This window comes from Colossoma macropomum, unplaced genomic scaffold (assembly GCF_904425465.1).
Source record: "Colossoma macropomum unplaced genomic scaffold, Colossoma_macropomum, whole genome shotgun sequence".
Taxonomy (NCBI): Eukaryota; Metazoa; Chordata; class Actinopteri; order Characiformes; family Serrasalmidae; genus Colossoma; species Colossoma macropomum.
The window spans coordinates 3,846,100-3,873,896 of record NW_023494805.1 but is presented as its reverse complement, the minus strand read 5'-3'; the positions used below and the strand labels follow the sequence as shown (position 1 = coordinate 3,873,896).

The 27,797-nt window shown below is 41.9% G+C and overlaps 1 protein-coding gene across 1 annotated transcript in view; it reads right to left on the bottom strand.

The window, feature by feature from the left end:
* sorcs2 (sortilin-related VPS10 domain containing receptor 2) overlaps positions 1-27,797 on the bottom strand; it is a 408,078-nt gene that overhangs the window by 379,385 nt on the left and 896 nt on the right. The window lies entirely within an intron of this gene.

The window sequence follows — 27,797 nt, the reverse complement described above, 5'->3', positions numbered from 1 at the left end:
TGGCTGTATTGATTTAAACAATCAATAACATGGTGCATCCACCAGACCACTGAGTAACAAACACATCAACACCACACAAGGGTTAAGCTGCTCCTGTCCCAACTTTTCTGGAATGTGTTGCAAGCATCAATTTCACAGTGAGCATATACTTAAAACAACAACAAAGTTAATAAATCATTACATATTTTGTCTTTGTGCTGCTTTCTGTTTTTATTTACGTTTCACATGCTGTTTTTTTGGAATTGGGTTTGCATTTTTTTCCAATATGTTAAATTCAGCTTAAAATTCATGATAAAACACACAGTAGTCGTGCATTAAAACGTGCAGAAGCTTGTTCTCTGTAGAGTTAACTTTAATTTACACTTAGAAAACCAACAACACGTCATTTGATCGGGGGCACCAAAACATTTGCACACGACTGTAGGTACAAGTCATTGCACTAAACAGCCAGTTTCCATTTACCTTTGATGTAGCACTTTATTTAATGGTATCTTCATTTGATTTGATGAACTGATTATTTAATTAAGAATATGAAATACCAGTTTGGCTCATTTAAAAGTAAACAATGTTATTTTTATTCAAGTTTGAAAAAGTTAACAAAAATCAACCCCCACATATCAGCCATAATCTATATTATTATTATTATTATTATTATAATTATTATTATTGTTATCATCATTATTATTTAGCAAATTGCAAGGCTCACTGTGATTGTAATACATATAGTGCACTGCAAAGGCTGGACTCACATACAAGCACTGTCGGACAGAAATAGCAGGCAGCTGCAGACAGAGCGCTCAGTGGTAGTTAGAGGGGCGGAGCCGGACAATTTGATTGGCAGGTGCTACCGACACACTGTCAGTAACACACACACACAAATAAGCAGTTGTTGTGGGTGGAGATACACAGCTGCTGTGGGGTGTGTGTGTGTGTGTGTGTGTGTGTGTGTGAGTGAAGTATAAAGCTATATCTGTTCAACTGGAACGACAGAATTAATTCCAATCAATTATAATGATATTCATAAAAATTGTGTCCAGTTCATCGTGTCCAGTTCCACCCAGCTAAGTGTTCCCCTATCACATGATGCTACCAAGCTGGGAGGGTGAAGACCAGCAGGAGTCCCAAAGTTCCACCACATCTTCTCAAACTGCTCTAATGCAGCGCTAAGCTTCAGCACGCTTGGAGGAGAACACTAACCACTAATTCTGTTCTATTAGCTAACAGGCACCAACATTGGAGTGCTGGGGGGAGGGGGCGGACCACCCTAACCAGCCTACCCACCCAGAGAGGGAAAAGACAGTTAAGGCCACTGCAAACTAGACGTGACGTGTAGCATCATGTAGCCGAATGCTGCTATGCTACACAGAACGCGTCACAGTGAGAGAGGCAATAAACGTCAAGTTCATGTTCACACACTTCTCATGTAAATGCCATGAAATAAAACTTACAACATACTTTATCACTCAGCCTCAGTTTACTACATCTTCACAAACTCACTTTCGATCTGAAAGAGACGAGGTGAAAAAGGCCAAGCTAGTAACGTTAGCCGAGGTAACAGACCACTAGCTTCTGCCTGTTTATCTGAAAGACTGGCTGCCTTTCTCTGTGTCGATTTCAGGCCATGTGTCACCTATTGCAGCTCTCTGTGGTCTCTATACAAATTTAATTAATAAAGTAATGACAAGTCGACAAACTGAACACCACTTGGAGTCGCCAAGCACTTCAATGTGGAATATCAATGCTGGTTGCACTTCAAAACACTGAACCTCATTCTCCAATATCTTACCCAGTTTATTATTTTTTTAGATTTTTCCCCATTTTTCTCCCCAATTTAGTCGTCTCCAATTCCACCCACTAGTTAGGACCCCCTCAATCACACAATAGCACCAGTGCTAGGAGGGCGAAGGCCAGCACAGTCCACCACATCTTTTCGAACTGCAGCTCACGCAACTTCATTGGACAGCAGAATGTGCTCGGAGGAAAGTTAGCATAGTGCTGAGGGGAGACGGGGAGCTATCCCACCGACCCAGAGAGTGAGGCCAACTGTGCTCTCTTGGACTCCCGGCCACGGACGGCTGTAGCATCACCAGGGATCGAACTAGCAATTTCCTGATAACAGGGCCAACGCTTAGACACTTGCACCACTCAAAGCACAGACCTGGTGAATGTCTGAATCTTTATAATAAAGGTTGCATAAGTTGGTTTTAAGAAGAAATTTCTTCTTAAGAACAGTTGGTGAATGAGGCCCATTGATCAGAATTTTTGGACACTGTTTGGCGTGACAGGGAACGCTGGCATGGCAGTTTCACCGAATGAATGGATGTTGTTGCAAGCTGTTATGTTTGCTAGGTTAGCTTTCGCTTGGTGGTTAGCTTCTCTTGGTAAGTTTCTCTGACTCGAAAACAGATAGTTCCATTAAAGCTGTGCGGACGGGACAACCCACATCAGCCACACAGAAATGATGTCTAACACACACACTCACACACAAGCACACAGAAATGATGTCTAACACACACACTCACACACAACCACACAGAAATGATGTCTAACACACACACTCACACACAACCACACAGAAATGATGTCTAACACACACACTCACACACAAGCACACAGAAATGATGTCTAACACACACACTCACACACAACCACACAGAAATGATGTCTAACACACACACTCACACACACAAGCACACAGAAATGATGTCTAACACACACACACACACACACAACCACACAGAAATGATGTCTAACACACACACACACACAGAAATGATGTCTAACACACACACACACACACACACACACACACACACACTCACACACACACACACACACACACAACCACACAGAAATAATGTCTAACACACACACACACACACACACACAACCACACAGAAATGATGTCTAACACACACACACACACACACACACACACAACCACACAGAAATAATGTCTAACACACACACACACACACACACACACTCTCACACACACACACACACACACACACACACAAAAGGAGGGAAATTGAATTTGTTGATGAATGTGTGGTTGTGTGTGTGTGTGTGTGTGTGTGTGAGAGTGTGTGTGTGTGTGTGTGTGTGTGTTAGACATTATTTCTGTGTGGTTGTGTGTGTGTGTGTGTGTGTGTGTGTGTGTGTGAGTGTGTGTGCGTGTGTGTGTGTGTGTGTGTATACAATAATACAATTCTCTTTTTCTCTTTTTGTGCTCTCCTTCCATTGTACAGAGAAACTCATCTCTGTCTGAATGTATCTCTGCAGCTCATCAGACACACGTCACACAGCCAGAAACCCAACAGTCAGCTTAGTGTAACACACACACACACACACACACCAGACACACACACACCAGACACACAGATACCAGACACACAGATACCAGACACACTCTGCTCCTCACGGATATAATACTAACAATGTGATTGTGCTGCTACACACTCAGACTGCAGCAGGCCTTTATGATACACTCCTCTGCAAAAAATGGACCAAACCCAAAATCAAATGTTTTTTCTGCTGGTTTTGGCCTTCGAGTCCAGATTTAAACCCTACAGAGAACAGCAAACCCTACAGAAACTTCAGCGTGATGGTCAGTCCTCAGTGATTTCCTGAGTGTCCACTGGTCAGTTTCACACAGAATATAGACAGACAAACAAATCCACCTGTGTGGGTCCTGTGGGGGTCCTGACCATTGAAGAACAGGGTGACAATGTATGCAGAGAAACAGATGGACTACAGTCTGTAACTGTAGAACTACAAAGTGCACCTATATAGTAAGTGGAGCTGATAAAATGGACAATGAGGACAAACAAGGAGGTGGACTTAATGAAGAGGCCGCTTGGTGAAGACACACACATAAAACAGCATCTGATAAGATTTAATGTGGGGCTTTTTCATCACACTGCAGTAAACAGCTGTAATACAGACACATAAACAGCCTGTTTGGGTCAAAAATGTCATTATCCTCAGTTTATATAATCACACAGTGACAATGAAAGGAACACGATGAAGGACAAACCGGGCTTTCAGGTGATCTTCCGGCTCCTTTAAAGGGATTTTTTTTCGCTCAAGGCCACGTATAAAACATACTGTCACTGTCGGAAACCAAACTTTTTATCTCTAAATGGCGAATTTACATGAATCCAGTGAGACTTTATCCCAAGTCATTTTGGACCATTTCTTCAGTCCCATTTATCTAGGAATGTTCATGCAATGCAAAGGACAGGAGTTCTTTTCAAACGATGTAAAAAATAATCCACCTCCCTAAAACACCCCTTTACTTATATACATACAGACAGAGAACATGTGGCTCCTAACAACCACCTGGAAGACCTGGTAGACCCCAAAACTGCCCCCATCAGATAAACAGCACTTAAAGCTTTCATCTCTGAGAGAGAGGAGAAAATCAAGCTGCTTCAGATCTGAAAACATCCACAGGTGTTTCTGTCCATCCTTCTACTGTGAGAAGACGACTCAGCGCTATGGGTCTGAAAGGATGTGTAGCTGTCAAGAAGAACCTCACTGAGAAAAGGAGACGGACACATCAAACAAAGGAGCTGAACAATGGACTGACCACCCCAGAGTCCAGACCTCAACACCACTGAATGTGGTTGATTACTTCAGAAAATGATCAACCAGCTTCTAAGACTGAACTTGTACGTGTGTCTGCAGATTCTTGGAGAACTGAAAGTGAGTCTCCTGAAAAGCTACTAACAAAATGAATGACTGTAAGGCTTTTATTTACTGTTTTAGTAAGAGGATTAAAATAGTGCATTAAAAAGGAGGGAAAGTTCAACAGTAAATAATACAGACTTTATGAGAGTCAGACATTCATATTTTCATTATTTTTATAGATGTATGTTGCTTGTTGTAATGGTTTGACAATATAAATGTAAATTAATTATATTATTAAAGCAAACATTGAACTGAACTGAAACAGAGAGAGAGAGAGAGAGAGAGAGAGACAGAGAGACAGAGAGAGAGTTTCTCCCATCAGTCAATCAGAAGATGGTAAAATAATGACGTCACTAATTGAGCAAAAACAATCTAAGAAGCAGCAGAACCATAAATAACACTCACTGATGGATAATTGAGGGTAATTAGCATATGCTAATTTAAAGAATCCATCACATCACTTCAGGAGCGAAAACCTGATCAACGGCGCTACTGTACAAAAGAGAGAGAGGGAGAGAAAGAGAGAGAGATGCAATAGAGAGAGAGAACAGAGAAAAGAGAAAGAATAGAGAGACTGAGAGAGAGAATGAGAGACAGAAAGAGCGAAAGAGGAGAGCAATAAAAAAAGAAATTGAGAAGGAGAGAGAGAGACTGGGAGAGAGAGAACAAGAACAAGAAAGAGAGAGAGTGAAAGAGACTGAAAAAAGAGGGGGAAGAGGGAGAGAAAGCCAGAGAAAGAGGAAAGAGAGAATTGAAGAAATAAAGAAAAAAGAGAGAGCGAGAGGGACCAAAAGTGAGAGAGAGAGAAAACAAGAGTGAGAAAGAGAGAGAGAGAGAAAGAAACTGATTAAGAAGAAAGAGTGAAAAAAGATAGAGAGAGTGAAAGAGAGAAGGAAAGAGAGAGTGATAGAGAAAGAAAAAGAGCAAGAATAGCACAAGGGAAAGAGAAACAAAGAAAAAAGAAAAAGTGATGGAGAGAATGAGCAAGAAAGTGATAGAACGAGAAAAAAGAAAGAAAGATAGAAAGAAAAAGAGGGTGATGGAGCGAGATAAAAGAAAAAGAGAGTGAGAGTGATAGAGATGATAAAAAAGAATGATAGAGATAAAAGAAAGAGAGCAATAGAGAGATAAAAGAAAAAGAGTGATAGAGAGATAAAAGAAAAAGAGTGAGAGAGATAAAAGGAAAAGATTGGTAGAGAGATAAAAGAAAAAGAGTGATAGAGAGATAAAAGAAAAAGAGAGTGATAGAGAGATAAAAAATAAAGAGAGTGATAGGGAGATAAAAGAAAAAGAGAGTGATAGAGAGAAAAGAAAAAGTGTGATAGAGATAAAAGAAAAAGAGAGCGATAGAGAGATAAAAGAAAAAGAGTGATAGAGAGATAAAAGAAAAAGAGTTATTGAGAGATAAATGACAAAGAGTGATAAAGAGATAAAAGAGAAAGAGAGTGATAGAGAGATAAAAGAAAAAGTGATAGAGAGATAAAAGAAAAAGAGAGTGATAGAGAGATAAAAAATAAAGAGAGTGATAGGGAGATAAAAGAAAAAGAGAGCGATAGATAAAAGAAAAAGAGTGTGATAGAGATAAAAGAAAGAGTTATTGAGAGATAAATGAAAAAGAGTGATAAAGAGATAAAAGAAAAAGAGAGTGATAGAGAGATAAAAGAAAAAGAGTGATAGAGAATTCAGTTTATTTGCTGCCAGGAGCTCAGACTGCAAAGTTTGGGAATATTAAAGACTAATAAAAGTAGGAAACTGAAACAATTTGAGAGAGGGAGAGAGAGAGATAGAGAGAGAGAGATAGAGAGAGAGAGAGAGAGAGAGAGAATACGGTTCAGGGTGGTTGTTTTATTTCTGCTGTAACTCAAAGACAGAAATAGACAAACTGTCACTGTCCAGTTACTTACGGCTGCAGCGCGGATCACCGCATCTCTGCGCCCAGTCGCTGCTCATGACTCACACGGTGAAGTGGGAACCCTCAGCCCACACACTCTCACACACACACACACACACACAAACACACACACACACACACACACACTCACACACACTCACACACACACACACACACTCTCACACACACACACACACACACTCTCACACACACACACAGCCTCAGTGACCCTGTGAGGAGTGTGTGGAGGAGGAGAACCATCATCTCAGACCAGCGACCTCATCGCTGTCTGCGCTTCACAGCTGCAGTAATTAAAACCACGACTGATATGACACCGATTTCACCAGCTTACCCAGACATGGTCCATCAGACGAGACACATTCAGGTTCTAGATTTGGCTTCTTTAGTTTAGCGCCGGAGCTAACATCGCTAACAAACACTAGAAGTCAATAGTCACCCATTTCTTTCTGCGAATAAAGCAGGCAAGCCACCAAAACATTCCATCCAAAAGTGACCTCCAGTCTATACTGTCTATATATGGAAACTAATGAAGCAAGAAACAGCCCATTTGAAGTCACTGTTTTTGAGACGTCACCAGAGCCGGTTTAAGGGCAGTCTGGCCTCTTCCTATTTCCCCTATTATATCAAAAACAGGACTGCTAAACAGCAGAGGGCGCCAACGAGAGAGTCCTTAATGAATGGGGGTGAATGGAACAGTTAAAAAAGTAAAAGTTAAAATAGTTTCCTTTTCACTACAGCAAACGAGTTTTGGGCAGCAGGATGCTAACATTGCTGCTAATTGGTTAGCATTACTGCTACTGAGTGCTGATTGGTGGCTTTACTGCTACTGAGTGCTGACTGGTGGCTTTACTGCTACTGAGTGCTGATTGGTGGCTTTACTGCTACTGAGCGCTGATTGGTTGGCTTTACTGCAACTGAGTGCTGACTGGTTGGCATTACTGCTACTGAGTGCTGATTGGTGGCTTTACTGCTACTGAGTGCTGATTGGTGGCTTTACTGCTACTGAGCGCTGATTGGTTGGCTTTACTGCAACTGAGTGCTGACTGGTTGGCATTACTGCTACTTAGTGCTGATTGGTGACTTTACTGCTACTGAGTGCTGATTGGTTGGCTTTACTGCTACTGAGTGCTGATTGGTTGGCATTACTGCTACTGAGTGCTGATTGGTTGGCATTACTGCTACTGAGTGCTGATTGGTTGGCATTACTGCTACTTAGTGCTGATTGGTGGCTTTACTGCTACTGAGTGCTCATTGGTTGGCTTTACTGCTACTGAGCACTGATTGGTTGGCATTACTGCTACTGAGTGCTGATTGGTTAGCATTACTGCTACTGAGTGCTGATTGATTAGTTAGCATTACTGCTACTGAGTGCTGATTGGTTGGCATTACTGCTACTGAGTGGTGATTGATTGGCATTACTGCTACTGAGTGCTGATTGGTTGGCATTACTGCTACTGAGTGCTGATTAGTTAGCATTACTGCTACTGAGTGGTGATTGATTGGCATTACTGCTACTGAGTGCTGATTGGTTAGCATTACTGCTACTGAGCGCTGATTGATTAGTTAGCATTACTGCTACTGAGTGCTGATTGGTTGGCATTACTGCTACTTAGTGCTGATTGGTGGCTTTACTACTACTGAGCGCTGATTGGTTGGCTTTACTGCTACTGAGTGCTGATTGGTTGGCATTACTGCTACTGAGTGCTGAGTGGTTGGCTTTACTGCTACTGAGTGCTGATTTGTTGGCATTACTGCTACTGAGTGCTCATTGGCTGTTCGTGCTCACAGACATCATGAACGTACATGAGGCGCCGTTTTAAACTCCTATAACTCGAGTTTAAAAGCTCTTAAAAATATAACAGCGGTGTTAAAATGTTTTCTTCTGTTCTGTGTTCAGGAAATGATTGTATTCTTTTACATTAAAAATGTTTAAGCATTTATAAACTATAATTTTACTCAAATACATATTAACCCTTTCATTTTGGACTCGCTCGGGAGCGCCCTCTAGTGTTTGAGAAACCCGGAAGACATTACAGAGTGATAATTCTCCTCTCTACAAGTTCTTTGATTATACATATCCACCTATTCAGCCTAGAGCAGTTTAGCCCTGCCCACTCACACTGACGTTATAAGGAGTGTTTCAGCCTGGACTGCTTTCTGAATGAAGCACAGCCAATCAGAACAGAGCTCATTTGCATATACATATCAGTCTTAAAAGCGCAGTAACACAAAAAGGCCTGTTTAACTCTGAGATGAAAGAGAAATGGTCTTAATTAACTTAATTATTACTATTTTGGTGCATAAAAGCAAACAACTGTCCAAAGTTTACTTCAGGGATGAAAAATAAAATACAAGACAAATGTAGAATACTGGACCTGCCTCGGTGTCACTTTACAGCTTTAAACTATGCAGGGAAGAGATCGGCTTTACAGCACGAGTACGTGTGTAAGTGTGAGTGCACGAGTTCACTGAACCCTTTGAAGTCACCAGCGACGTATAAAACCACATCTTACATATTGTTTAGTAATGTTGGAACCATTTGGTGTACAGACTTACTGTAAACTGTGTTCTACCGCAGAGATCTGGGCCGTTTTGGAAAACTGAAGTCATGATTCCAAACACACTCACAGCTTTCGCAGTTCAGCAGTTAAACACTACTGTTTGTATACAGTCGCATTCAACACCCCCAGTCTTATTTGATTTTCCTAGCTAAAAATAAGTTAACATACACTCTGAGAAGGAGACGCTCAAATATGACATTTTTCCGCAAACTTTGGTGCACAATTCTTTTTCATTTGCCCAGTTTAAACCAGGTGTCAGCAGCATGCGGCTCTTTTGCTGTCCTGTTGTGGCTCCACAGCAGAATTAGAGTTTTAGGTAAAACTAAAATAATCCTCCTTTACAGTAAAATAAAGCTCTGCTGATCCTTCAACACAGTTTAACAATAAATGGTCTTAAACTCTGGAGTTAATGTAGAACTGCTAATTCACCCTTTAACCCTGAAGATCAGCGCAGACTGCTGGTCACCATAGCAACTCAGACAACAGTCTCGCTTAGCTAGTAGCTAACGAAACGGCAAAGAGAGAGATTTAAGACGAACATTTGGAGATAATAATTTGCGTTTATAATCACTCCAGCTGGTTTCCTGATACGATTAATCTGCAATAAGAAACTGACAAACACTAAAAAGTCGGGAGGCTGAAGTCGGATTCTCATTCGCGGTTTCTTGTTCGAATTTCCCAGAATTTTCCCACCTTAAATGGTGCAGCAGTTACATTCTGCAGATCAGGTACCAGAGAGAGAGAGAGAGAGAGAGAGATACAGAGAGAAAGAGAGAAAGAGGAGAGAGGGAGGGAGGAAGAAAGAATGAGTGAAAGAGACAGAAAAAGAGAGACTGAGAGATACAAAGAGAGATACAGAGAGAAAGAGGAGAGAGGGAGGGAGGAAGAAAGAATGAGTGAAAGAGACAGAGAAAGAGAAAAGAGAGACAGAGAGATACAGAGAGAGATACAGAGAGAAAGGGGAGAGAGAGAGATAGAGAGGGAGGAAGAAAGAATGAGTGAAAGAGACAGAGAAAGAGAAAAGAGAGACAGAGAGATACAGAGAGAGAGAGCCAAAGAAAGAGATAGAGAGAGAAGCAGAGAGACAGGAAGAAATACATAGAGATTCAGAGAGAGAGAGAGAGGGAGAGAGAGAAAGATAAGAAGAGGGAAGAGAGAGATAAAGAGAAAGAGGGAGATACAGAGAGAAAGGGGAGAGAGAGAGGGAGAGAGAGAAAGAAAGAACGAATGAAAGAGAAATAAGAGACAGAGAAATACAGAAAGAGATACAGAGAGAAAGGGGAGAGAGAGATAGAGAGGGAGGAAAAAAGAATGAGTGAAAGAGACTGAGAATGAGGAAAGAGAGACAGAGAGATACAGAGAGAGAGCCAAAGAAAGAGACAGAGAGAGAAGCAGAGAGACAGGAAGAAAACAGATAGAGATTCAGAGAGAGAGAGAAAAATAGTTTTAAAGGGACAGAGAGAACAAGTGATGAGGAGAGAAATAGTGACAAAGAGAGAAAGATACAGGGAGAGAAGCAGAGAGTGAAGGACAACGAGAATGAGTGAAAGACAGAGAGAGAGAGAGAGAGAGAGAGAGAGAGAGAGAAACTTGTGTTTGTATGTTACGTCAAACCCAGCACTGTTAAAGACCTACAGCAGCTCCTCAGCGCGGATCCTTTAACACACACTCCTGTAAACCTGCTGGTGCAGTTAATGTGTTCACTTGGCCGACACAGCTTGACCTCATAAAGATACAAAAACCAGCCAATAGATCAGCCATTGGCCAATCTGTGTGTGAAGGAATCAGAATCGGCCATAAACACTCATGAATCGGTGCCCCCAACACCCCCCACACAATTAGAGGAGGACAGAGAGATGTAGACCACTCTCCTCTCCTATGAACCATCTCCACCTCCCTAAATCTCCCGTTAACTCACACCTGGCCGTGAGTGATGAACCTGCGGGAGGAGGACGCCGTGTGTGTGTTTAAGCTGCTCTTGGTGAGATTTAGTGGAGCAATAAAAGAAAGAAGCCTCACCGCTTCCCTCTTTAACCTGAACCGCTCTAAAAAACGAATGCAGAACACCTGATGGAGCAGCTCCTGTTACAACACATCCCTTTACTAACTACAGCTGAGTCCGTTTAAAGGGCAAGTCCACCAATTTTTAAAAAATTCTACATAATTCAGGGTTTGGGATGTAAACAGAGTGGTTTGGTGTGAAATGGTTCAGATTTCTTTACAGTGGTGCTGATAGGAACCAGGGGTCGCCATGACTACACTCTTAAAAAAGATGGTTCTTCAAGGGTTCTACCTAGAACTATGAGTTCTTTATAGGACCATTTGCACAATTAAATGGTTTTTGCATGGTGAAATGGTTCTTCAGACTGATGGAGAACGTGTTGTGCATCGTTTTTGAAAAGGGTTCTATGCAGCACCAAAAAGGGTTCTTCTATTGTTACAAGCCAGAACTCTCATTGCTTCTATATAGAACCGTATGCAACACATTCTCCATCAATCTGAAGAACATTTCACCGTGCAAAGAACCATTTAAGTGCAAATGGTTCTATACAAAACCTTTTTGAAGATGATTCTATGTAGCACCAAAAAGGGTTCTTCTGCTCCTGAGATGTCAAACTTTTTACAATAGAAGAACCCTTTTTTGGTGCTACATAGAATCATTTTCAAAAAGGTTCTATAAATAAATTTTCTGTATAGATCACATTCTCCATCAGTCTGAAGAACCATTTCACCATGAAATACAATAAATAGTTCTATATAGAACTCATGGTTCTAAATAGAACAACTGCCTTTACTAAAGAACCCTTAAAGAACCATCTTCTTTAATCAGGTACAACACAAATATGGCCATTTTATTTACTGTACAAAACCAGGTTCACTGGTGGTTTTGGACACTAATTTGTGTTGTAGACGTCACAGATTTTTGAAAAATTGGTGGAATTCCCCTTTAAGCCAATGACTAAAGCAGCTAATGAAGATCAACGTTTGTTGTATAACAGCACTGCGGCCACTGAAAGGAAGAACTGCAGCGCCAGGCTGCGCTCACATTCTTAAGTGACAGTCTAGTTTCAAAAAAAGGCCGTAATTTGATTAATTCAGTGAACCTGCCCCTCGGTGCTCCACCCACCTGACTGTCTGAGAGCTCCTCTTCAGCAGACGCTCAGACAGACGAGCCGCAGCCGTGGAAGTAATAAAATGTAGATAAATTAAAGAAATAAAACCGTGAAAGTGTCTGTGTCAGAGCAGCGCAGTGATCAGAGCGAGGGTTCGGAGCGCTCCTCGTGTAGAGCCTGGCGTTCCTGACAGAACACCAGTGCGTATGGCTGAGGGAGGAGGGGAGATTTCAGATGAAAGTAACAGGGCGATTCTGACCCGTGTGTTCGCCCCACCTGCTGACACGCGTGGGCCGATCAAAATCAATGTGGAACATCTCGCTGCCTGCTGGAGGCCGAGAGCAGAACACGAGATCACACAACACACAACAAACCCACAGCCTCTGTGTTTGTGCAGTACGGCTGGACGATACGAGCTCAGATTAATATCACAATATTTTACACTGTAAATAACGATACGGTCATTAATAATCAATCATCCTTCTTCTTACAACAAAAATATATTATTATTATTGTTAGTATTATTATTATTATTATAATTTAATATCTGCAGTTTTGATCACCCCTGGTCATGTTTTGTTGACTTTCTAAGTGAAAATAAGTAAAACACGAATAAGTAAAACATGATTTCTGTTAATTTGCTGTTGATATTGATATTATAGATATTCTGTTTATTTATTATTTGTTTGACGTCCTGAAAACAAATCAAACATAAAATATAAAATGTGCCATGACATTTGCACAGTCCACAGAGAGAGAGTGAGAGAGAGAGAGAGAGTGAGAGAGAGAGAGTTTGAGAGAGAGAGTTCTGATGTTCTGGTGTTTTGGTGTTAATTTAGTGTTGTGTTCTGGTTTTTCTGGTGTGCAGTTGTTCAGGAGTTTTTGTGTACTGATGCTGTGGTGTTGTGGTGTACTGGTGGTGCTGTGGTGTTCTGGTGTACTGGTGGTGTTGTGGTATACTGGTGTTGCTGTGGTGTACTAGTGGTGTTGTGTACTGGTGGTGCTGTGGTATACTGGTGGTGTATTGGTATACTGGTGGTGTTGTGGTGTACTGGTGGTGTTCTGGTGTACTGGTGGTGCTCTGGTGTACTGGTGGTGCTGTGGTGTACTGGTGGTGCTGTGGTGTTCTGGTGTACTGGTGGTGCTGTGGTGTACTCGTGGTGTTGTGGGGTACTGGTGGTGTTGTTGTGTACCGGTGTTGTTGTGGTGTACTGGTGTACTGGTGGTGTTGTGGTGTACTGGTGGTGTTGTGTACTGGTGGTGCTGTGGTGTTATGGTGGTGTTGTGGTGTATTGGTGGTGATGTGGTGTTCTGGTGTACTGGTGCTGCTGTGGTATACTGGTGGTGTTCTGGTGTACTGGTGGTGCTGTGGTGTACTGGTGGTGTTGTGGTGTACTGGTGGTGATGTGGCGTACTGGTGGTGCTGTGGTGTTCTGGTGTACTGGTGGTGTTGTGGTGTACTCGTGGTGTTGTGGGGTACTGGTGGTGCTGTGGTGTTCTGGTGTACTGGTGGTGCTGTGGTGTTCTGGTGTACTGGTGGTGCTGTGGTGTACTTGTGGTGTTGTGGGGTACTGGTGGTGCTGTGGTGTTCTGGTGTACTGGTGGTGTTGAGGTGTTCTGGTGCACTGGTGGTGCTGTGGTGTTCTGGTGTAGTGGTGGTGCTGTGATGTTCTGATACTCTGGTGTTTTGGTGTACTGTGGTGTTCTGGTGTGTTCTTGTTCTGGTGTTCTGGTGAGCTGGTGTTCCAGTGTACTGATGTAGTGGTGTTCTGGTACTCTGGTGTTTTGGTGTACTGTGGTGTTCTGGTGTGTTCTTGTTCTGGTGTTCTGGTGAGCTGGTGTTCCAGTGTACTGATGTAGTGGTGTTCTGGTACTCTGGTGTTTTGGCATTGTGATGTTGTGCTGCTGTTCTGTTGGCCTGATGTTCTGGCAGATCTGGAGCACATTTGGCCATCGGTGTTTTACACATACCTCATATGGCTGGATTTCAAACTGCTCCCACAGAGAGTACAGAGTGTTATCAGCACGCTAGCAGAACCAGACAGCACAGAGAGTCTGACCACACACAGGCACACACGGCAGCATCAAGAAGAAGATCAAGACCAACACAAACATATAAAACATTCAGGTACTGAATTCCAGAGTAAACACCACCAACACTGAAATCCTCATTTTTAACAAACCTAAAACTGCCACATGCTCATCTTCCTGAGAGTTCCATACCCAACTAGACACCAATAAACCCATCTGCCCTACCAGCTCCATACTTACACAAACAGCTACCAAACTACCAAACTAGCCACCCAATGAGCTAATCTGCTTCCCACCTACCCAAATAGCTACCTATCTACCCAACCAGCCACCCAACTGTGGACGGTCAAGAGGACTTGTCATCTTCTACGGAGGTCTTCTCTTCTCAGTGGATGATGTATCAACATGCAAGTTTGTTGGAAATATCTTTGTTTTTGGATGTATCTAACATCAGCTAGAGCTCACACGACCTCATGCTGACCAGAGGAGGATAGGTTCCCCTTTGGGTTCGGACCTGAAAGCTGCTTTGTGACAACACCTGTTGTAAAAAGCGCTACATTAATAAACTTCCACTTGAGGTCCTTAACAAGGCGCTCCTGTATTCATGGTAGCAAAGTTTAATAGAGTAAAGGTGCTTATTGATCATTTACAGCCCTGTTATAACATACAATCAGCATTTCATTGAACTGACAGTCTGTATATTTTCTCTATCTTCCCGTGATGTAGCGTAATGAATACCTGAACACTGGCACCTTGAACTCAACGCGAAAACCCAATCATGTACCCAAGCTAGCCAACTGTCAATTATCAATCCAACTAGTCAACTCAGCTAATAACCTAACTAGCTACCCCACGTACCCACCGAGCCACAGACAACAAATACTCCTTTATTGTCTCCCGGTAGCCTTAGTTATGAATTTCAGGATGGCAGCTTTAGTATTTAGAGAAAATTCAGACGACAGGGAGTCACTGGGAACATCTCAAAATCCCTCAAATGAGGTTTTTTCGACAGGGAACGTCTCAAAATCCCTCAAATGAGTTTTTTTTTACAGATGATATAACAGAGCGAGGGAGGATGAGCTCAGACAGACGAGAGAAGATGAACGATCTGAAGGCCTCTTCACATGTGTGAGAGATTTGGCCGGCGCGGGAAGAGAGAAAGCATGAGAGAGAGAGAGAGAGAGAGAGAGAGAGAGAGAATTAAAGCCTGTAAACCAGGCCAGGCGCTTCCGCATGAAGTCAACTCTCAGCCCCACTGAGTGGAGAAAATAATGAAAACTCAGAAAAACACAACAGCAATTTATTATACGGCTGTTCTGTTTTGTGTTAAATTTTCAATCTAAATGCACAAACTGCTACACGGAGGGAGGCTGTCCTGCAGAACAGTGCTTAAGTGGTGAGTGCTTAGTGTGTGTGTGTGTGTGTGTGTGTGTGTCCTTAATTTATTAGACTGACAACTGAAGTGAGAGATGTATGGACTCAAGAGCATACAGTCCTATGCAAAAGTCAAAGACCACCCTTCATTTATAGAATTTCCAGCCATTAAGCACAAGTGATTAATTTTTCAGCAGATATTTCTGAGATTTGATGTATAATAATCCATTTCCACAATAAAGGAGAAAGTCAAAGGAAAATAATTGAAAAAAAAAAAACCAGGAGTTTCCAAAACTGGAGTTCAAAAACTGATTAAAAGCTACAGAGAAAATGGGGCTCCTAACAACCACCTGGAAGACCTGGTAGACCCCAAAACTGCCCCCATCAGATAAACAGCACTTAAAGCTTTCATCTCTGAGAGAGAGGAGAAAATCAAGCTGCTTCAGATCTGAAAACATCCACAGGTGTTTCTGTCCATCCTTCCACTGAGAGAAGACGACTCAGCGCTGTGGGTCTGAAAGGATGTGTAGCTGATCAAGAAGAACCTCACTGAGAAAAGGAGACGGACACATCAAACAAAGAAGCTGAACGATGGACTGACCACCCCAGAGTCCAGACCTCAACACCACTGAATGTGTTTGATTACTTCAGAAAATGATCAACTAGCTTCTAAGACTGAACTTTGGAGGTGTGTCTGCAGATTCTTTGAGGAGCTGAAAGTGAGTCTCCTGAAGAGAACGGAAGCTGTCCAGCTTTAGAAACCCCTGTTTTTACACTTTAGGTGGTCTCTGAATAACCCTGACCTCAACCTCAGCAACCAAAAGATCAGCTTTAGGCTTTCAAAAAAATATACTTTTTTCAAAACGAAAAAAAAAAAACTGCTGTTTTTGGAGGAAAAAAGCATTTTTCCTTGTGGAGAGCACACGATTGTCCCCAAAAGCACTAAACATTCATGATTTCATCAAACTGGGGGGACGCAGACCCCGCAAACAGATAAATACCTACACATATACACAGCTAATGCAGCACTGTGGAAGATTTGTTGCCTTCTCCGCCTTCATTATGTTCACCCTAAGTCTGTATTTCAGGCTCTCTCGCTCACTCTCCTCCTCTCTCTCCCCTAAACCTATCAGCAGGTAAACAGACAGATAGTTCAGCCCAACAAACACACAAATAACAGCAGAAGATCCAGCTAAAAGCCTGACATCTCTACTCACGGAGAGGGAGAGAGACACAGAGGGCCTTTTCTCAGCAGTTGGAGGACATCCAGCCTGAATGCTGGGATCATGTTGTGTGCAGTACATGCTGCTTGTTCCCAAAACCACATGATCTTCCTGATACAACAGAGAGAGTCTACACAATTACTGAAGAGCTGATCTACCCAGGGTCCGCCCACAAACTCAGCGTTTTGTAGCTACCGCTGCGTGAAATCAGATTCAACGCAACTCAAAAGTTTCAGGCCCAATCCTATTTCTTATTTTCACCCCTACCCCTTCCCCGAGTGTCGCCTTGCCCCTTGGCAATGAGTTACAAGAGGTAGTGGTTGACATCTTCCCTCTGAAATGGGACCCTCAAATAAAAGAGCATCACTTCATTAACAGCTACCAGCGCTGCTCTGTAGGTGACCCTGCCAGTCTGCAGTGACAGCAGAGGAGGGTAAAGTTCAGCTCCTCACTGCTGGGCTTTTGTCTTTGGTGATATGAAGCTGAAGTCAGCTATTTGCCAGCTACTCGCTCAGATTTTCCCGTCCCACCTTAAATGGAGCAGCACTTACATTTTGGCGCTTCAGGCATCAGAACTGCTGAACTATTTAAGGTGGAACGGGAAATTTAGCTAGTTAGCTACCAAGACATCAACACGTTAGTAGTGATTTTTTATGCTTGTTATGGAGAAACGGACCATAATACATTGAGACAACAATAAACTAAGATAATACAGTGGTTATCGTAATTTTTAACGGAGAAAATTCTCACATTTGTGTGTTTCTCTGGTCTCTTGTTCAGCCATCTTTCCGGTTTTTCTTATTTTCTCATAACTCTCTGTTTGGAGTCTCTGAAAAACCTGTCACTGGTTCCTCTAAATTACTAGATAATCAAGGAGTCAAAATATGAATGGTAATACAAGCTAAGAGACCTGCAAACCGAACTCACCAAAATACCCCACACAAACCAGAAAGCCTCACCAAATGTGGTGCTTAAGTGGTTTTGGTGCTAGTGGCCTAAATTTTAAGTAGCTGGAAGCATCACTGAATAGTGTTAAAGAGTAAATGCACCATTTTCTTAAATGTTCTGAATAAATCAGGTTTGATGCAGTCCTTCACAGTGGTACATGCTCGGCGTTGTACGGCAAAGTAGTTCCCAGAGAAGACAAGCTTCGCTGGTTTTGGACAGCAAATAAAATGTCTATATTTGTAACGCGGCTCCATAAACATTTCTAAATCGCAGAAACTGGGGCTAAATCTACCTGGATTAGCATTAAGGAGAAATAAAACATTTATTTCTGAAGTTCCACACACACCTTCTGGGTCACGGGGGGTGCTGGAGCCTATCCCATCGCAGGGCAGACATACACTCACACACTCAGGGGCAATTTAGAAGGTCCAATCAGCCTGACTGCACGTCTTTGGACTGTGGGAGGAAACCGGAGTACCCGGAGGAAACCCACGCAGACACGGGGAGAACATGCAAACTCCACACAGAGAGGACCCCAGTTGCCCGGCCGGGGAATCGAACCCAGGCCCTTCTTGCTGTGAGGCGACAGCGTCACCATGCCGCCCCTCTGTAGTTCCAAACGCAGCAAAATGTAGATATTTTAGTCAGTTTCATATATTGGTCAAATTCAAGCACTGACCAATGCCAAGACATGCAGCTGCAGTTAGCCCAGGAGCTAACTTAGCAATTAGCAAGCTGGCTAACTCGAATGAACAGCAAAATCACTAAAGCAAAGATAATAATAGAGTCTCTCAAATAACTGCGTATCATGCCGTCTCTCTTTTACGTGTTTATTTTCATACAATGTGGAAGAAATGTTAAAACATTCTAAAACGTGCTTAGAGCAAGCTGCACAGGACTGCACTGAAATACTGCTTTGTTACCCAGACCAGGTCGGTTTAGAGAGCTGCTGTGGGAGAGAGTCATTCCACTGACATGCAAAACATCCAGTCACAGAAAGTTTAGCTCAACGTGCTCAACGAAAACAAACACGGAGTCCCGGTCAGCAAATGCTACCTAATTACTACCTACAGCTTCAAACAACCTTCAGGAATAACTTCGTAAAATAGGATATCATCAATGTTTCCTGGCTCAGCCTATGTCTTGCTCCGAAAGGCTTACTGCTTCCTATTATACAACAGTTCTGGCCACGCAAGCTGATTGGTTGAGAAGTGTTCTTATGGCAAAATAACAGCACGTTTTTTTTCCACAAACACTGCATCACTCCACTGATATGCCGTTGCTAAGCAACGACTTTGACAGCTGGAGGAGACGCTCAAGCCATTTGAACATTTTTACTTCTTACTTTGCCACAAACAGAAAACGGACACTTTTAAGATCACGTTTGACCAACAGCTGATTTGGTCAGACTCTGAAGATGAGACGACACTAAATTCCCAAACTGTCATCACCACTGAGCAGCTTTTCAGTCGGCAGCTGTGACAGAAGAACAGCTGAACAACCTGGAATCAGCCAGAAATGAACCCAACACCATTCGCCAAACTAAATGTTACAGACTGGCTGGAACAAAACAACATTAATATTGATCTGGCAAAAAATGACAAAACTGAGCTGAACTTGATATTGAGGCAGTTTTATGGCTCAGTCTGAACTTCAAAAGGCGAGGCTCACAGCAGACTGTGCAGCGAGTGGGCGGAGCTCGTTACTCTGACGTAGCAACAAGCTGCTTGTTAAGGAACTATAATTTGGCAGAAGGAACTGCGAACATTAAAACATATTAAACGCCGCATTCACGGCCCAGTTTATTAATTTATTACTTTGTTTATTTAACTGGTGTATAAAAGGTCGTGTGTTATCGTGAATGATGATCTATGGCACTCGCCGACCAAATCACAGCCGTGATGTTATTTCACAATAACACTCCCTCTTGTGTTCTATTGCTTAATTAGCACACCTGTGGCTACTAGCATTTGGCTTGATAAACAGCCCCCATCAGGCTGATAAAACCAGCGCACAGAAGCGCAGATATCCAGCTTAAATTCTCAGAGAGAGGTGAGATTCTGAGAGCTGTGGTGATCTTTGCGTGCAGTGTCCATCAGACAGTCTGTGTAAGTCTATGGACAGGGTGCCTGAGACTGAAACAAACTGAAATACAATGAAAACTTCTTTGCAGCGCATGCTGCTCACCTCAAATTGCAGCATCTGCCGCCCCTGCGCCTATTAGTTAAGCTACTAACAAAATATTTTAAGCATTTTTTATATGGTAATGGTGACTAATCGACTACTTTCTTGTATGTCCAGTGAAAATCAATAGTTGTGCCCAGGTCAGTGTCACTGCAGTGCTGAGAATGACCCACCACCCAAATAATATCTGCTCTGTGGGGGTCCTGTGGGGGTCCTGACCATTGAAGAACAGGGTAACAAAGTATGCAGAGAAAGAGATGGACTACAGTCTGTAATTGTAGAACTACAAAGTGCTCCTGGTCAGTGGAGCTGATAGAATGGACAGTAATGATGCAGGGTAATAAAAACCTTAAGAGTGACTGCAGTATTCAAATACATGCACCTGAAAGAGTTAAACGCATCCATGGGTGGAGTATGGATCGATCAATCATACCGTAATTCTACAGAAACTGAACCGACCATGATCCACCCACAAGCGCATTCTTTGTGGCTGCTTTTGTCAGACTGGACAAGCTTTTACAGAACGCTGGCAGATTTACTGCTGACTCTTCTGCCGTGATAGAGAAACGCTGCGGCTTCCTCTGCGCTCCACCCTGATCTACAGCGCAGGAACACACAGGTCTGAACGAAAGCTCTTTACACGTCTTACTAAAACCCAGCTAGAGGACAGACAAAGCAGAGTGATCTTCAAAGCCTTTCCCTGTTTAGCAGCGCTGCTCTGCCAATCCTGCTGAATGATGACTCGACCTGGGCCCGTCTACAAAGGCCCTGCGCAGCTGTTCTTTAAAATCTGGGAAACAGTTTCTGCAAACAACTTCATGAATTTCAATTACTTTCTAATTTTTCCCCAAAAATGACATTAAAAGAAGTGTTTCATATTTTCTTTTTTCTCTGTCACCTTTTACCACTCTGCTGTGTGGGCGTGGACCCCAGCAGATTGATTGACAGCCTCTGCCTCAAATGTAACCGCCTGGATTGGTGGGCACAAGTGCAAAAACTTCAATTAGCTGACTAACAAACAGCAATCTGACCGTAAACAGTAACAGTGAGTGCATTTACATACATCAATAATCTGATCATAATCAGATTTCTGCAGTTATCTGATCATTTAAATGGTCATGTGAGCAGCACACTCCGATTTCTTAGACAGGAGTAAAGTCTAGAAATCTGATTAAGAAATCTGATTAACAGAGCTGGATTTTAGCTCAGTAATCCGATTTCTCAGCGCATGTAAACTCGTCCTTATGTCTTCTTCTGTGAGTTTATTGGCTGGTTGCAAAGCAGAAATCTGATTACTGACTCATGTAGACCCGGAGTTTCCCCAATATCTGATTACTCAAGTGCATGTAAGTGCGTTGATCAGATTACTAACGAAGTCTGATTTTCCGCAGTTATCGGATTATTAAGTGCATGTAAACACACTCACTGAGAAACAGCTACAAGGCCGCGATTTTCAGGTTCAGGGAGAGGTTCTTATTCAGAATCTCCGATTTCCAGCCACACTGAAGTACCTACATCTTAGATTTGTTGTTTGTTAGCTGGCTAATCAAAGGTTTAGCAGTTCAACTATATTGTTGAAATGAAGTATATTGAAGTATATTGCTGAAAACGGCAGAGTATAGAAAGTTAAAGTTTTCTTCCTATTCGCCATCTTCTTGTTTGAAATTTTCCGTTCCACCTTAAATGTTATAGCAGTTATAATACCATTTAAGGTGGAACAGAAAAGTTCAAACAAGAAGCGGGCGAGTTGGAAGCTGCCTTCAGCCTCATATTGTTAACTGTAAACTGTAAACACCAAAATGATCTGAATGCAAACTGGATGGAAATTATACAGGCATGCTACCTCCCTTTTTTGGGGGTGCAGGTGCCCTACCGACAATGCATCAAAGCTGTTAGGGGTCTCAGTCAATGGCCGAGAATCGGTGCCATGATTAAGCGAATCAAATTCTCAGGTCAAATTAAATTAGAGGACGCCACAGTTTATATCTAGTAACGTATTTAAAGCAGCATCATCTGTACATTTCTTACACACTGATCACTTTTACATTCATTTATCCAGAGAATAAGATTAGCCACTTTTTAATCACTGTGTGGATTTCGCTGTTCTGGCTGTTAGCTAGCTAGCTTTTATCTGGCTGGTTAACCACATGTAGCTAACGGTACTCGGCGGGAGCTAAATGTGGTCATAGTCAATGACTATCAGCAATTGAAAAAAAGTCAGGGTATCATATTATATATGGTTATAAAAAGAAATGTGTAGCTGTCTTGCATCTTACATGCAAAATACTGGCAGGTAACTAATGTGAACGTAGCCTTAGCAAGCTAGCTGGCTAAATCAGACAACATTATTAGCGTTAGCCTACACATTTTGCTACATTCTCATTGCTCTCTACATTACTGAATGAACTGTCAAATGAAAATGATGACTTTAAACACATTAAATATCGGACCTTATCATCTGGTCAGGAAAGCTGTTCCCTTCAGTTTGAGTCGGCCGGCAAATCCGGAGCTGCATTGAGCCCAATTTTTGAATGAGTCTGCAATAAATGCTTGGCACAAACTCTTGTACTGAGTGTCACTTCAGCTCCGGAAAGAAATCTGAGGCATTTTGATTTGGTCTTGTTATTTGGAACAGAATGTAGAGAGTGACCTTCTCCCTCCTGCATCCAAAAACTGGCCATTTGTAAATGAGTGTGCTCTCCTAGCAGCTATGCTCAAGTAGAGCGATGTGGAGCGTGTAAAGTGTGGGAGGGTCAGTTGATTTCACAGTTCACCAATATGCAATATAAGGTAGTTTATGATTCCCTACAGTCAGTTAGTGTTATCTGTGACATCTAAGATCACACCAAATAATGTGTGATTCCTAAACAGTGGACAGGGGGCAGTACACAAAACAATTTAAAATGTAGAGGTCATTTTAAGCACTACGCAGTGTCCAATGAATGTTGGACCGGAGCAGAAGTATGAAGATGATTACATACTTTCTGACAACATAACATTTTGAGTAAGGAGGAAAAATACTGTGCTGAGCCTTTAAGGTACTGGTTTTTCTGCAGGCTTTGTTATGGTCTCTCCAGCCCAGAAGTCCCAGAGAAACAAACACGAACGAACAGTAACGCCGAACCATTTCTCTCCTATTTCCTGCTTCTCTCTCTCACTCTCTCTCCATTTTTCAGTCATTATGATTTTTTCTTTGCCATCAATCCAGACCAATAATTTCTACAATAATACAGCGTCAAAACAGAACAGCCTCATTTCCTGAAAGGCCCGAAAGTTTTCCAAGTTCGTCTGAAACAAACTGATTGTAATTATACCTTTGGAGCACTTGAGGAGCACCAGCAGAGGACGAGAGCGAGAGAGAGAGAGAGAGAGAGAGAGAGAGAGAGAACAAAACAAAATCAAAAAAGCAATAACAGCAGCTTCAGCACTCAAACAGTTCAGTGAGTTTGAGCGTCGCACCAAAACACCGAAATCAATTCAGAAAAAAAACAAAAGCAGAAAGCAGGACTAGCTTACATTCATTAACTTTACATTCATTAACTTTACATTCATTAACTTTACATTCATTAACTTTACACTCAGTACTGAATAAGTGAACACGTACTTAATGATCACTGAGAGAGCGAACAAGTACTAACTGAGTGCTAAAGGAGTGCAGAATGAGTGTACGAGTACTGACTGAGTGCTAAAGGATTGCAGAATGAGCAAAGAAATACTGAATGAGTACTGAAAGTGCTGAATGAGTGAACCAGTGCTGAATGAGTGCTGAAAGAGTGCTGAATGAGTGAACAAGTGATAGTGAGTGATGAATGAGTGAACAAACACTGAATGAGTGGTGAGTGAGTGTTGAATAAGTGAACAAGTGCCAAATGAGAGCTAAATGAATGAAAGGATAATGAACGCGTGCTGAATGAGTGAACAAATACTGAAAGAGTGCTGAATGAGTGAACAAGTGAATGAATGGAAGCTAAAAGAATGAACAAATACCGAGTGAGCGCTGAAAGAGTGAACAAATGCTAAATATGTGAATGAATAGAAGCTGAATGAATAAACAAAATACTGAACGAGTGCTGAATGAGCGAATGAGTACTGAATGAGAGCTAAAGGAGTGAACAAGTGCTGAATGAGTGAACAAGTACTAAATGAGTGCTGAATGAGTAAGCGAATACTGAGTGAGGGCTGAATGAGTGAATGAGTACTGAATGAGAGCTAAAGGAGTGAACAAGTGCTGAATGAGTGAACAAATGCTAAATATGTGAATGAATAGAAGCTGAATGAATAAACAAAATGCTGAACGAGTGCTGAATGAGTGAATGAGTACTGAATGAGAGCTAAAGGAGTGAACAAGTGCTGAATGAGTGAACAAGTGCTAAATGAGTGCTGAATGAGTAAACGAATACTGAGTGAGTGCTGAATGAGTGAATGAGTACTGAATGAGAGCTAAAGGAGTGAACAAGTGCTGAATGAGTGAACAAGTGCTAAATGAGTGCTGAATGAGTGCTAAATGAGTGCTGAATGAGTGCTAAATGAGTGCTGAATGAGTGAACGAATACTGAGCAAGTGCTGATTGAGTGAATGAGTGCTGAATGGGTGCTGAATGAGTGAGTAAGTGATGTTCAAATGAATGAATGAATGAATGAGGTAAAGCTCAAGCTCTGGCTATAATTGGCATATTTTGCTTCTATAATGACGTTATCAGTGTTACATTCCATTACTGATCAACTCGTCATATAAAAACACCCAGCAGCTCTGAACTCCTGCAGCTTCACTCCGCTCTCCTCTGAGATAAACACCACACAGCACCCGTTTAATCAATTAATCAGACAATAAAGTCACCCTGAACCCCCTCTCACTCTCACACGCTCACCCAGCACCCTGCTGCTCACATGACAGACCAAAATGACCACCATCATCATCATCATTAGCACTCTTCCTCATTACTACATGAGAGAAATTGAACCACCAGTACTGACTTAACCTGTAGAGTAATCAATTAACCCCCTTTAGTACCTAATTAACACTTAAAGTACTGATTTAACCTTCAAAATACTGAATTAACCTGTACAGTAATCGGTTAACCCCCTTTAGTACTTAATTAACACTTAAAGTACTGATTTCACCTTCACAATACTGAATTAACCTGTACAGTAATCAATTAACCCCCCGTTGGCAATGAAGCAATGCTTGAAGTAGTGAATTAACCTGTAAAGTACTGAATTAACACAAAGTATTGAATGTCTAACGTACTGAATTACTCCTTCAGTAATAAATTTACTAAAACTAGAACTAAATTAACTAAATTTACAGTACCCAACCAATTCCTTACAGTACTGAATTAACTCTTAAGGAACTAAATTCACTCTTAAAGTGATTAATTAACCCTTACAGTCATGCTTTCACTCTTAAAGTGCTGAATTCAATAATAAGTTAACCCTTAAAGTACCAAAGTAACCCTTGCAGTACTATATTAACTATTAAAATACTGACTTATCCTTTACAATAGTGCATTGCCTATTAAAGTACTGACTTAACCCTAACAGTACTGTATTACCTATTAAAGTACTGATTTGACCCTTACACTAGTGTATCACCTATTTAAGTACTGACTTAACCCTAACAGTACTGTATTACCTATTAAAGTACTGACTTGACCCTTACACTAGTGTATCACCTATTTAAGTACTGACTTGACCCTTACAGTACTGTATTACCTATTAAAGTACTGACTTGACCCTTACACTAGTGTATCACCTATTTAAGTACTGACTTGACCCTTACAGTGCTGTATTACCTATTAAAGTACTGACTTAACCCTTACAGTATTGCATTACCTATTAAAGTACTGACTTGACCCTTACAGTACTGAATTAATTATTAAAGTACTAATTTAACCTTTACAGTACTGAATTAATTATTAAAGTACTGACTTAACCTTTACAGTAACCTTTACAGTACTGAATTAATTATTAAAGTACTGATTGAACCCTTACAGTACTGTATTAATTATTCAAGTACTGACTTAGCCCTTACAGTACCTAACCCTTAAAGTACTGAATTAACTCTTGGAGTACTCAATTAACTCCCTATAAGACAATACTGAGAGCTTTTAGTAGTACCTTTTAATGAATTAACCCTTACAGTACCAAATTAACTGATGTAGTGCTCATGTGTTCAGTCATGGGTCCACCTGAACTTTATATAAACACCGTAGCTGTTAATGCAGCATGTTTGCTCCAGAGCTCTTTTCATTACATTTGCAGTGAACAGAAGTCTAAAGGGAGGAGCACAATTTTGGCTCTGGCATTTTACATTTCCATTTTCATTTATTCACTTGGCAGATGCTTTTATCCAAAACGACATACAACTCAGGCAATGTACAATCCAAGCGCACAGATCTGCAACTTCAAATGCAAGCGCTACGTGACTGTTTCCATTTCAAAAATAGAGCAAGACAGTTGTAGGAGTTAAGAGAGGAACATCGAGTGCAAGGCAAAAAAAGCAGATTCAAATAAACATGGTGTAAAGAACAAATCAGCAACACAACACGAGAAAAAAACCCAACGTCTTCAAGCTCGGCCACACAAAGCCATGACGACACACTGTACAGACTGTGCTCGGACCAAAACACACGGCCACCCTGTTCTTCTACTAAGCCCCTAAACTGTACTATCACTAACTGGCCACTTTAATGGAAACCCACACCTTGTACTTCCCTAACTGGCCACTTTATTAGAAACACCTACCTTGTACTTCTACAAACTGGCCACTTTATTGGAAACCCCCACCTTGTACTTCCACTAACTGGCCACTTTGTTAGAAACACTAACCTTGTACTCCTACTAACTGGCCACTTTATTGGAAACACCTACCTTGTTCCTCCACTAACTGGCCACTTTATTAGAAACACCTACCTTGTACTCCTGCTAACTGGCCACTTTATTGGAAACACCTACCTTGTTCTGCCACTAACTGGCCACTTTATTAGAAACCCCCACCTTGTACTTCCCTAACTGGCCACTTTGTTAGAAACACTAACCTTGTATTTCCACTAACTGGCCACTTTACTAGAAACACTAACCTTATGCTTCCACTCACTGGCCACTTTATTAGAAACACTAACCTTGTGCTTCCACTAACTGGCCACTTTATTAGAAACACCTGTCTTGTACTTCCCTAACTGGCCACTTCAATAGAAACACCTACCTTGTACTTCCACTAACTGACCACTTTATTAGAAACACCTGCCTTTTTTCTGTGGCTGCACAGTTTATCAGCTCCTCGTCTATGCCAGCCGTCACTGGTCAGTATCTGACCGCGGGACCAGATATTGACTAGATGTTATTTTGGTGGTGGACCATTCTCAGCACAGCAGTGACACTGACACGTGTGACAAACCCAGAAACGTTGATGTGGCTATTATGCTCACAGTAGCAGGTCACCTGCTACCAAGTCAGGGTCACTGCTGAGTTGAGAGTGGACGCTCATTAAAAAAAACCCACCCAAGAGCATCTCAGCGGTCAGAAACTGACCACTGATGAAGGACTGGCATCAGCAGATGAGCTTCAGCCTCCAACTGATCACCAGCAAGGTGGAACCACAAGAGAGGGGTTTCCAATAAAGTGGCCAGTGAGCATGGCTTTGACAAGCAGCCTCCACTTTACCAGAACCCCCACCATGTCCATCAAACACAATGTTCTAAAAGTGCTCCATGGAACCAATGAGTGCACCAGCGGTGCACGAGCTGACGGCATGAATG